General features: G+C 35.1%; 1 long non-coding RNA gene across 1 annotated transcript in view; it reads left to right on the top strand.

Moving 5' to 3' along the window:
- Nucleotides 1-1,327: 1,327 nt before the first annotated feature.
- Nucleotides 1,328-12,539, top strand: part of LOC111523038 — a 43,663-nt gene continuing 32,451 nt past the window's right edge. Inside the window, exon 1 of the long non-coding RNA XR_004228684.1 lies at nucleotides 1,328-1,354. This is a non-coding gene — a long non-coding RNA (uncharacterized LOC111523038). The remainder of the gene's footprint in view (nucleotides 1,355-12,539) is intronic.

Raw genomic sequence — 12,539 nt, forward strand, 5'->3', positions numbered from 1 at the left:
TTATTCCTAGATGCTCTAGATAAACTCAGACATGTAGAAAAAAGTCTTGGTTATTTGTAATTAGAAAAAAAATGAAAGCAATGAAAATGTTAAGCAAGAAGAGAATGGCAAATTGTGACATCGTCATGTGATGAACTGTATAGCTAATAAAATGAGAGCTGTGTTTGTCATCATGGGTGAATATCCAACCTCAACAAACAAAAATAAATTGCATAAAGGTTATATACAGAGTAACATGTATATAAAATATGTATGATATTATACCATTTATCGATAGCTTGAAAGCAATGATAAAATTGGACATCATCTGTATGTGTAATCAATTTTCATAAAAAACAAAGCAAAGTAAGCATGGCATAGTTTTAGATTTCAGTACAGCTGGATTGGGAGTCCAGAGATAGGATGTGGAGGTTCATTTTGGTATTCCCTTGATTTTTCTATGAATTTTGAAGCAAATGATTTTGAAATTTTTAAAAACATGCTGTTCTTCTTCTGTGAAGATTAGTCTACAATAAAACATATACTTGCAGTTCTCCGTTAAGAAAATGGATGGATTTGTCGTATTCTTTCTATTCTTTATCTTATAGTAAGTGCTTAACTATTAGTTGATGTAACAGCTACATCTTAGAATCATGACCCACAGAAACCAAACATGCTAACCAACTCAAATTACCAGCATATCTTTAAAAATATGTCATATGTTCCTTCCTTTGCGTACTTGGAATTGTGCAGTATACAATACATGGATTATAGATTATGCAATTGTGTGTGTGTGAGAGACATGAATCAGTCTTGGGATATGATCTTGAATTTATCTTAAAATATCTGCAAATATATGATGTCCTCTAGAAGCTCTCTGGACTCCAAGTTAGAGTTTTAGCTTTGACTAAAATTTTTGAGTTAAACTTCAAGAGGGCAATAGTAATAGAATAGCAAATTATAAAAGCCAATGATAAGCAGGATGTAGTGGCATGCAGGCCTGTAATCCCAGCTACTTGGGTGGTTGAGGCAGGAGGATAGCTTAAACTCAAGAGTTTGAGGTTGCAGTGAGTTAAGACCACACCATTGCACTCCAGCCTGGTTGATAGAGTAAGACCCCGTCTCTTAACAAAAAAAACTAACAAGAATGCTGCACTGGGCTGAAACATACAAATGCTGCTGGGTGTTTATAATCTGATTGTTCTGTGCTATATAAGGATCAGAATACAGTTGTGGCAACCTCAGTTGAAATGTTCTAACTTACATATAATGTGATGAAATTTTTAAAGTCTTCCCTCTTTTTCCTAGGTTTAATAATGATAGAATGAAGACCATAATAAAAGAGATCCCCACTTAGCTCAGCAATTCTTACCTTGTAAGTATTAACTCTTGAGTCTCCCTATCATTGTCATAAAAGGTTACTGTTTGGTGTCATGTTCTGGTTTATTTCTGATTTTTTTTTTTCCTGCTTGTCCTAGTATGCTCACTTTCTAGCCTCTCCTAGCCCCTCTACATGTTGAGATTTGATGTTAATTAATAGTTTAGAGCAAGAATAATGCCATTGCCCTGGTAAGTTATTTAGGGAAGTATTTTATACCCGGGCCCTATAATCTCCAAGTCTGAGTATCACAATTTTGAGCCCTTTTCCTTCAAAGGAATTAACAGATAAGTAATTGTCTTTTTTAGTACCATCATTTTTCAGGTTTATTGGTCTTATGGTTTTATAAATTGAGAGTATTCTCTCCACTTGAGAAATTATTTTGTAAAATTTATTTTTAATTTCATCAGGTTACACTTAAGACTTTGTGAAGAGCTTAACATTTAGCTGTTAAAACTTGAGGAGGTGGGAGAAACATGAAAGCAGTCCCTCTTCCTTCCCTTTTTTTTTTTTTTTTAAATTTATTCAGTGTATATTTCTTGAGCATCTACCATGTTCCTAGTACTTTTCTAGGAGCTGAAGGTATAGCAGTGAACAAAACAGATAAACAAGTAAGTACATAAATTAGAAGATTTCTGACATGGATTCAAAGTCAGAGGTTTCGGGTCGGGGCCAGGACCCTGCATCTTTAACAAGAGATGGCAGCTGATCTGTGGTCCATGCATAGTGTAAAGAACCCGCTCCAAAGAGCCAGGGAGCAGTGTCCAGCTGCAAGTCCCCCTTTCTTCTGTCAGGGAAGTTTGCAGAAGTGAATCAGTGGATAGCAACACCCAAGTGATACCTTCAGGGTAGACAGGAAGGCAGTCTGTTTAGTTGAAGGTCAGGAACAGTCACCTTAATTATTCAAGACATCATTTCTCGCCCTGGATTGCCCCATCACCTCCCAAGCTAAACCTCACATATTTCCTGCAAATATCAAAATGAGGATTTGTTTTTCTCCTTTTTCCTTCCTTTTATATATACACATGCATACCTCTTTTTTAGAATAAGAAGCATTTTTCCCCAATTCATTTAACTTTTGAGACACTTAGAAATTCTAAAAGAATAATTTTAACAAGTTAACTGAAATTAATATTATGCCTCTAGAAAAACTCACAAGATCAAGGACATATAAAATGCTCAGGATACTTATTTCCATAGAAGTATATTTGAGACCCTAAAATCAGTTACCAAAAAATGTCATTTCCATCCATTCCTTGAGCTAATTCTGCATCTCTAAAGAAAAACTGAAGGGCAAGACTTTCTGTTCTTAATGATGTTGAGGGCATGTCTCTGTTAAATGAAACAAGTGCTTCAGATGCTTTTATTACATTATCTCACAGTGACTCAAATAATGTGTATGTGTTGGGGATGACCTTATGATCATAGACAATCAGCCACTGAACTCAATAAGGTGAGAATTTTTAGGTGGGGGATCAATTAAATATTGAAAACTGTTAATAATAAGCCAGTTTGCAAAGTAGTAGCCAAATGCCACAGGTCACTTTCTTTTTCTGGTTTTCTCCCGGTTACATTTTTGTCTCTGGAAAATTAGAATGGAAACATTTGCAAATCCCTAAAGAATCCTATATAGTCCAGGCTTGAATTCCTTAATTAGTCCCTTGGAAGCCAGCTCAGCCCTTCTTCAATTTAACTCTTAAAAAAAGAAGTCTTTTTAATTCTTATTACACTTAGACTGGAGGGCAGTCCACTTTTCAAAAAGAAATAGGTATCATTTAATTTCTAACAGATACATAAGCACAGATAACATCACATTCTTCATTTCATCTCCTTTATAAATTTCTAAGCTAGCAGTCTTTCTTGGATACTCTCCAGCATCTTTTAAACATAAGCCATTTATCATATTTCATAGTTGGAATGCTTTCTGTTGTCTTTTCTAGGTAGATTCCCCTTAATCTTAGATCCTAAAATGGTGATGTTTCCAATTAAACAATACCCAGAATAATAGGTACATAGTGACTGACAATGGTGAGTGTGATTGTGTGTTCCCCTTCTCTCATTTTTTTAATGTTTGTTTAATGCCATTTTTTAAAGATGGGATATATATAAATAGGGATATATATATGTATAGATATATATGTGTGTGTATGTGTGTATATACATACATACATATATATATATATATATATATATATTTTTTTTTTTTTTTTTGAGACAGAGCTTCGCTCTTGTTGCCCGAGCTGGAGTGCAGTGGCACGATCTTGGCCCACCAAACCTCCACCTCCCGAGTTCAAGTGATTCTCCTGCCTCAGCCTCCTAAGTCGCTGGGGTTACAGGCATGCGCCACTACGCCCAACTAATTTTGTTTTTTTTGTTTGTATAGATGGGGTTTCTCTATGTTGGTCAGGCTGGTCTTGAACTCCCGACCTCAGATGATCTGCGTGCCTCAGCCTCCCTAAGTGCTGGGATTACAGGTGTGAGCCACCTCGCCCAGCCTAAGATGGGATTTTTTTTTAAGCTGTTTGTTTGTGGAATGTGGATGTTCTAGAAGTTGTAGAACAGTGATGTTCATGTATACAATGCTGTCAAACAATGGCAGTTTGGGATTCATTTTTACAAATTAAATATAGAGATGGAATATTTTTCAAGTTTATTTTTCAATTTAGAGATTACTTAAACTTTCGTTGCTTAACAAAAAATTAAGAAAGAATTATATGTCTTTTCTTTTTCTTTTTTGAACTATTTTTATTTTTCACATGGCATTTTTGAATAGATAAATTATATATTTCTGTTTGTAAATGTAAACATATGATTACCTGCAAAGGTAATGCATGTTTACATCTTTTATGTAAATTTAAATATATATTTGGTGCTTAAAAAACATCTTTAGGTACATTGTCAGCAGTTAAGAACATTACATCTCTCTTTTTAATAATCTACAACAATAAAAAATCTTAAAACATTGACTTTATAAATAGAGAAAGAAAAGATGAAGCAGAAAATTCACCAGTGCTGTCAATGTTAGTTCCATAAACGAAAATGATAGACATAAATTACTTCCTAATTCCAAAGACTTATTAAATTTGGCTGCTATCAAGAACAAGGCTAGTAAAAAGAAATAACAAAATATTTCTCACATATGACTATTTTTAGAAGTATTATCAAGTTAGCAATAAAAGCAATGGCATGTAATCATATCAGCCTAGAAAACATTGTCAATTGTTAAATTATAAATAGTACAAATGTAGGACTGACTGAAAATACTGCAAAAAAAATCACAATATTCAGTGGAGCAGTAAATAATCGATGATAGGGCAAATTATATAAAATCTGTTGTGCTTTCAATAAAATCATAATGATGTAATTATGTTATGCACTAGACATAGCCAAAGTTTCTCCTATTTTTAATTATTGTGATAGAAATTTACTGTTGTGTAAATTGCTGTATACCTGTGCCACTGATGAGGAAATTCTAATTATCTTGAATAGTTTTAAAAATGGGAATGTTTCTGGGAGAAAGGAATTTCCCAAAAGAGAAAAAATAAATTGCTCTTTTGGCAGTTGGATTAGTGGTGAAGAGTGTTATAATCCAAAAATTTCATAAAGGTACCAGCTATTGTCAGCATTTGGTAATAAAGAGAATGTCTTATAAACCTATTGATATGAAGTGCCATTAATTTAGTAAATATATAAAATCTAGGCTCTTGTGTATTCTATAATTTATGAATATAGAGAAAGTTCACAATATGCTGCAACTGTGTTTCATTGTTCAAATAATTGCTGTTTTTGAGAATTAGACATTTAATAAAAACGTCAGGTGTTCCTTGTCCTCATTCTTCCATATTTGTCTTATATATGTTTAGCAAAATGATTGAGTTAAATACGAGCTTTTATATTCAAACGATGGCTGTGTTTTTGCTCTTAATGAAATTGCAGCCATAAAATTTGATTTTTAGTGCCAAAATTATAAAAAGGGGTTGAGTTTGTTTCAACCCAAACAACTTGTTACCTTCAAGATGGATGATTCAAAGAGGAATAATAGGGAATTTCTTATTTATGAAGTTACTTGGTTGTTTTCTTAGGAAAACAAAAACAAAGTAGAATTTAACAGCATGGGGCCTGATTTAAATAGAAAATAAGTGTACTGATATAATCAACTCTGCTGTCATGGGGATTTCAAGTTATAAATGTAATAGGTAATATCCCCTGACTTATTCTATATATTTTTGCCCTAATCTACTACCTATCAGTCTGAAACTTGAGTTTTTAAACTTAATCTCCATGTAAAAACAGGAATAAATTGAATGCATAATTAAAATATATGTTGTCAATTATCATACCTTTTTGCCTAGACTATAAATAAGCTTCATTTTTCCTGTTATAGTCACTAAATTAATTTATGCTTATTTTTCCATTAAAACAAATTACTTTGGCTGGGTGCGGTGACTCATACCTGTAATCCCAGCACTTTGGGAGGCTGAGGCGGGCAGATCATGAGGTCAGGAGTTCGAGACCAGCCTAGCCAACATGGTGAAACCCCATCTCCACTGAAAGTACAAAAATTAGCTGGGCATGGTGACCGGCACCTGTAGTCCCAGCTGCTCAGGAGGCTGAGGCAGGAGAATTGTTTGAAACCAGAAGACAGAGATTGCAGTGAACTGAGATCACGCCACTGCACTCCTGCTTGGGTGAAGGAGTGAAACTCCGTCTCATAAATTAATTAATTAATTAATAACAAAAATTAGCCAGGCATGGTGGTGCACACCTATAATCCCAGCTACTCAGGAGACTGAGGCAGGAGAATCGCTTGAACCTGGAAGGCAGAGGTTGCAGTGAGCTGAGATCGCACCATTGTACTCCAGCCTGGGTGACAGAGCAAGACTCCATCTCAAAAGAAAAAAACAAGTTACTTTAAAATGTCTTATAAAATCTCAGTTTCTTATAGTAAAACTATTTGTAGCTAATGAAAATGAAGTTTTGATACATTTAACAGTACTACCACTAAGAATGCCATCCTTTCAAGTACTCTACCACTGGTCAAATTTCAGAACCTCAGTTTAAAATGTGTAGGGAGGCCAGATGTGGTGACTCATGCCTGTAATCCCAGCACTTTGGGTTACTAAAGCAGGTGGATTACCTGAGGTCAGGAGTTCAAGACCAGCCTGGCCAACATGGTGAAACTCAGTCTCTACTAAAAATACAAAAATTAGCCAGGCGTAGTGGTCAGTGCCTGTAATCTCAGCTACTGGGGAGGCCGAGGCAGGAGGATAGCATGAATGCAGGAGGCAGAGGTTGCAGTGAGCCAACATCAAGCCACTGCACTCTAGCCTAGGCAACAAGAGCGAAACTCCATCTCAAAAAAAAAAATGATTAGGAGAACAGCTGGGCGTGGTGACTCACACTTGTAATCCTAGCGCTTTTGGAGGTCGAGGCAGGTGGATCACTTGAGGTCAGGAGTTCAAGACCAGTCAGGCCAGCATGGTGAAACCCCCTCTCTACTAAAAATACAGAAATTAGTTGGGCATGGTGGTGCGTGCCTGTAATCCCAGCTGCTTGGCTGAGGTGAGAGAATAGCTTGAACCTGGGAGGTGGAGGCTGCAGTGAGCTGAGATCCCACCACTGCACTCCAGCCTGGGCAACAGCACGAGACTCCATCTCAAAAAAATAAAATAAAATGTTTAGGGAAACAATATCTGAGTTAAAATTCAGAACACTTCAATTTTAAATGTTCATTATTTTTAGTCTTTATATCCTAGGTCAACTGTTTGTTTCTTTATGCCTCTAGTATTTGGTGCCCTGTAGTCAGAACTTAAAACTGGTAATCTGTCTTCCAAATCCTTAACAAGATAAAATAGTAAAGTACACTGAATTTTTCTAAGTCAATTTTATGTTAAATTGAACTTTATTAATTTTATTTTGACTCTAGAATATTAGAATTAGAACCAGAGTAAACAAATGTTTTCCTTTATGTTATAAATTACATTTACGTTAATTAACATAAAATAAATTTCTCATCAGAGGGCAGGTTTCAACTTAGGACAGTAAGTCCTCACTTAAAGTAATGAATAGATTCTTGGAAACTGCAGCTTTAAGCTAAGTAACATAGAATAAAACCAGTTTCACCATAGGCTACTTGATAAAAACAAGAGTTAAGTTCCTACAGCCTATTTCTGGTCGCAAAGAACATCACCAAACTTCTAAATAAAGATCCAACACATTTCAACATTGTGAAATAAATGTGAGTTATGCATACATTTAAGAAAGATTAATAGAAACAAGATCATTACACAATTTTTGATGAGTCAGTGAGCGACGATGGTCATAGTGGTGGTGAGTTAAAATAAGGAATAAATGTTTGTAAAGCGGAAATTATAAGGAGCACCTTCTACCACCATGTTCAAAAACAAGCAATAACAAATATGGCATGCTTGCTGAGCACTTTAATACTATATCATTTGTTGTCGTGCATTTGTATGATTATTGTATATTTGACAAGTTTTTATTTTGCAATAATTTACATTCATTCATTTTCCAACCCACTTACTCCACTTTGGGGTTGCAGGTGGCTGGAGCCTATCCTAGAAGCTCAGGATGCAAGGTGGGAACAAACCCTGGATAGGATGCCATTCCATCACAGGGTGTCCTCATACCCCCACACTCAGCCATACTGAGACAATTTAGATGTGCCAGCTAACATAACATGCACATCTTTGGGATGTGGGAGAAAACAGACATGGGGAGACATGGAAACTCCACACACCGTGGCCCCAGACAGAAATCTATGTATTTCTCCTCTTCAGTGTTAAAAATGAAATGATGTTGAATGAAACAACATCATTTGAAGATCTTCTGTGTATAACTTTGTTCTCTGGCCCTAGATCTGTCTAAAAATTGTTTTTATATCTTTTCTCTAACCTATACATTCTCAGATCCTTCCACTGTTGTCATAGCATTAATTTCTAGACCATTAATATCCTGGATACCCCACTTTGCATCTGTTACATTTTGTTAGTATTCCTTTTAAAATAATTGTATATAGAATTGAGCCTATTAATGTGGCCACTTAATGTGGTATAGGTACAAAACACATTGCATTTATGAAGTTCTATAGTGCAGTCTGATTGCACTAGCTTTTTTTGTTTTCATCAATACTACTGGGTCGTGTTGAGCTGCAGTTCACTGAAACACTTAAGTGTGTTAGAATTTCAAATCCTACTGTAAATTTAGATTCAGTAGGCATTTATTGAATACCTGTTCACTACTAGATGTGCTTGTATAAATTTCTGCTGTTTATTTTACTGATAATAAGTTTAAAATGTAGAAATTGACCAGTAGATTTATTGTACTGAGAGTGATTTTATAGTTTAGGAGACATGACTAGAATTTCAATGAGAACAGATTGTGAGAACAGAAATAAATTTAAAAGAATTTCTAAATGGTTTTGTTAAATGCAATAGCAATTTTATATAAAGTACAGATGAACTAGTATTAGAGCACATGTAAGAAAATGTCTAAAAATGTTATTGGAAATAAAATTAGAGTTATAAATCATTAACAAGAAAAAACCATTATATACAGTTTATTTTTTCCATATTTCTTAAAATATATTAAATTCTAATATAGAAAGAAAACCAACTTAAGATATTTAAAGATTCCCATCCACTCAGATTTATTATATTCAAGTTGGATTATTAAGCAAAACATTTACTTATTTTGTCTCACCTTTCAACATAACTACTTCTTTTCATGGAAGACTGTAAGTATGGAGAGTTCTGGTATATCAAAGGCCAGTAGAGATGTTAAAGACCCACACCCCAGAATATAAGCCACCAGACTTGGAACTATGGTTGTTGTATAAAGGATAAGGACTGAATGATTCTGTCTTCGGAATATTTTTGTGTTTTTTTAGAAGCTCTTTTCTTTGGCTCTACATCTAGCCATTAGGGCTCTTTCTGTATCTGGTTAGGGAAAGTGGCTTTTCTTTCAGCCAGCAAATGTAAAAGCAGAGATTTAAGGGATGGAGTCACGATGGTATTTCCAGTGGACTAAGATAAAGGATTAAAGAAATGGCATGGTCTATACTAGTAAAGATTTCCTCACAGCTAGTCCATTTTGAATGGAGAGATAGGTATGGAATAGAGAAACCACTTATCTGGCCAGCACAGTATCTAATAATGAGAATATTCTGTATTCAAAAGTTCTTAGTGGTTGTTAATGTCTTAAAAGAGACCATTTAACTGGAATAGAAGTGTTTTCTTTGGAGAAAAGTAGGAAACATTGGATAGGTCATAATTATACAGACCTTAGACAGAAAGTAGAGATTCTACTTAGGAAACTAGAAATTACTTTTTTTTTTTTTTTGGAAACAAGGTTTTGCTCTGTCACCTGGGCTACAATGCAGTGCAGTGGCATGATTATGGCTCAGTGCTGCATCAGACTCCTGGGCTCAAGTGATTCTCCCCACTTCAGCCTCCTGAATAGCTGGTATTACAGATGCCCAACTGATTTTTAAGTTTTTTGTGTAGGGGGGCTAAATGATGAGAACACATGGACACATAGAGGGGAACAACACACACTGTGGTCTTTCGGAGGGTGGAGGGTGGGAGGAGGGAGAGGATCAGGAAAAATAACTAATGGGTACTAGGCTTAATACCTGGGTGATGAAATAATCTGTGCAACAAACTCCTATGACAGGCCTGGCATGGTGGCTCACGCCTGTAGTTCCAGCACTTTGGGAAGCTGAGGTGGGTGTATTACTTCAGGTCAGGAGTTCAAGACCAGCCTGGCCAATATGGCAAAACCCTATCTCTACTAAAAATACAAAAAAAGTTAGCCCAACTTGGTGGCACTGGCCTGTAATTCCAGCTACTCGGGAGGCTGAGGCAGGAGAATCACTTGAACCTGGGAGGTGGACATCACAGGGAGCCGAGATTGAGCCACTGCACCCCAGCCTGGACAACAGAGCATGACTCCATCTCAGAAAAAAAAAACAAAACTCCCATGACAAAAGTATACCTATGTAACAAACCTGTAGTTGTACCACTGAACTTAAAAGTTAAAAAATAATAATAAATTTTTTTTTTTGTAGAGCTGGGATGTTGCTATGTTGTCCAGGCTGGTCTCTCAAATTCCTCAGCAGTCCTCCAACCTCAGCTGCCAAAAGTGCTGGGATTACAGGCATGAGCCACTGTGTCCAGCCTAGATACATTCTTGAATATGTAAGTTTGGGAAGTTTTATTAATTGATTAAGGACTAGGAGGTTCAGCTAAAATGCAATTGGAGTTATAAGGTACTTAAACCTAGATTTAAGGTATGAAATCAAGAATGGCAAAGAAATCAATGAACTAAGGTCTTAAGGAATCAATTGGTTTTATTGACTCCCTGAATACAAGGGATGATTGACACAAGATGAAAATTGAGTGTTAAAGAATAACAATGGGCAATTATGAATAATTAGGACATAAAAGGAAGCAAAAGAAGAATGTAAAAAGAAAAAATGTAAATAGTGTATTTATTAAACCTTTTATATTACATTTCTTGACTAACATGATGTGTTTGTAATTTAGTCATTGTTAGTATTTAGGAAGTAAAATCATCAAATAAAATATGAATGATTTCTAAGAAGTTTAACTTTTTGTATAAGGAAATGATTATAAGAGAATCTAATATTAAAATAACATTTGGGGAGCTTGTATAGTCTTGACTTTCTGGAATAAATTTTCCAGATTGAAATCTACTTCATACACAGTTTTTAAGCAATCTTTCAGTCATTTCTTCATCAGAAGAAATAAAGGCAGTTTAGAAACAGTAAAAATTTATATTTGCCTAAACTCAACAACTAGGTTTTTTATATTATAAAACAGTCATTTTGGATTAAATCTGATTATTATTTTATTGAATGCCTATTCCTAACACTGAATTTTAAAGGTATCCTCTCTAGTTAATAGAGCCTTTTTGTTTTTAAGTATTTATATTCCAGAAACAAGAATCAAGCAAAAGCACATTTTAATCTTTCCTGTAAATGTTATGTATTTGGACACTTTATAAGGCTTTCAACTACATAGTAGGGTAATAAAAAATTACCATGTTTCCCCAAGCATGGTGGCTTATGCCTGTAATCACAGCACTTTGGGATGCCAACATGGGATCATCATTTGAGGCCAGGAGTTTGAGACCAACCTGGCCAACATGATGAAACCACGTCTGTAAAAATACAAACCTTAGCTGGGCATGGTGGCATAGACCTGTAGTCCCAGCTACTTGGGAGGCTGAGGTGGAAGGATAGCTTGAGCCTGGGAGGAGGAGGTTGCAGTGAGCTGAGATCATGCTACTGTACTCCAGCCTAGGTGACAAAAGAACACTCTGTCTCAAAAAATAATAATAATAATACCGTGTTTAGTGAAATTGTCATGCAATTTAGTTTAGACCCCATAACTCAGGCCTTTACATAAAGATATTAAAGAATAGCTATTTATAAATTTTCCATCTGGTATAATACTGACATACTGTGTATTATTCCACTGTCATTGAGCAAGGATAATCATTCTGTATCTCAGGCACTGTATATACACAGTTCCTTAGAGCTTCAAGTGCAGAATAGAATTAAGGCATATTTGGAGAAAGGAATTACCATTACAGATTGTGTTGATGCTGGATTGAAAGTAAAATTAAATGTTCAGAAAACCTAAAGTAACGTAGTGCCATATAAGGACATGTCTAAACAACAAACTAGCAAAACCATATTGACGGCATGTATTAGTATCTGAATATCCCTATCGTGTGAGTAGAAATAGTCTAAACTTATAGGCTCACGGAAATTTTAAATGTAAAATAGTCCCAGTTTGAAGGCATAGTACAAAACCTACTTTGGCAGCCCCCAAGTCAAAGATAAGTAGAAAGGAAAAATCAAACCATACCACATTGGGAGGAGATTATTATTGTTATTAAACACAAGAAAAGAAAGAGGTATATCTTCTCTATTGCCTGGAATTGTTCCACTAAATCTTTCAATTTGTTATACATTTAAATGAAGAATTTTCATTTTTTTTCTGGAGAATTGCAATAAACATTTTAATAGTTTAAATGTATCAGGCTTTCAAATATAAATCAGATAGTTAGAAATAAAAGGAAAATAGATAAGGAAAAAAATCTTCCTCCATGGTTGTTTACTAAACATCAGTGA

This window comes from Piliocolobus tephrosceles, chromosome X (genome assembly GCF_002776525.5).
Source record: "Piliocolobus tephrosceles isolate RC106 chromosome X, ASM277652v3, whole genome shotgun sequence".
In the NCBI taxonomy this organism is placed as follows: Eukaryota; Metazoa; Chordata; class Mammalia; order Primates; family Cercopithecidae; genus Piliocolobus; species Piliocolobus tephrosceles.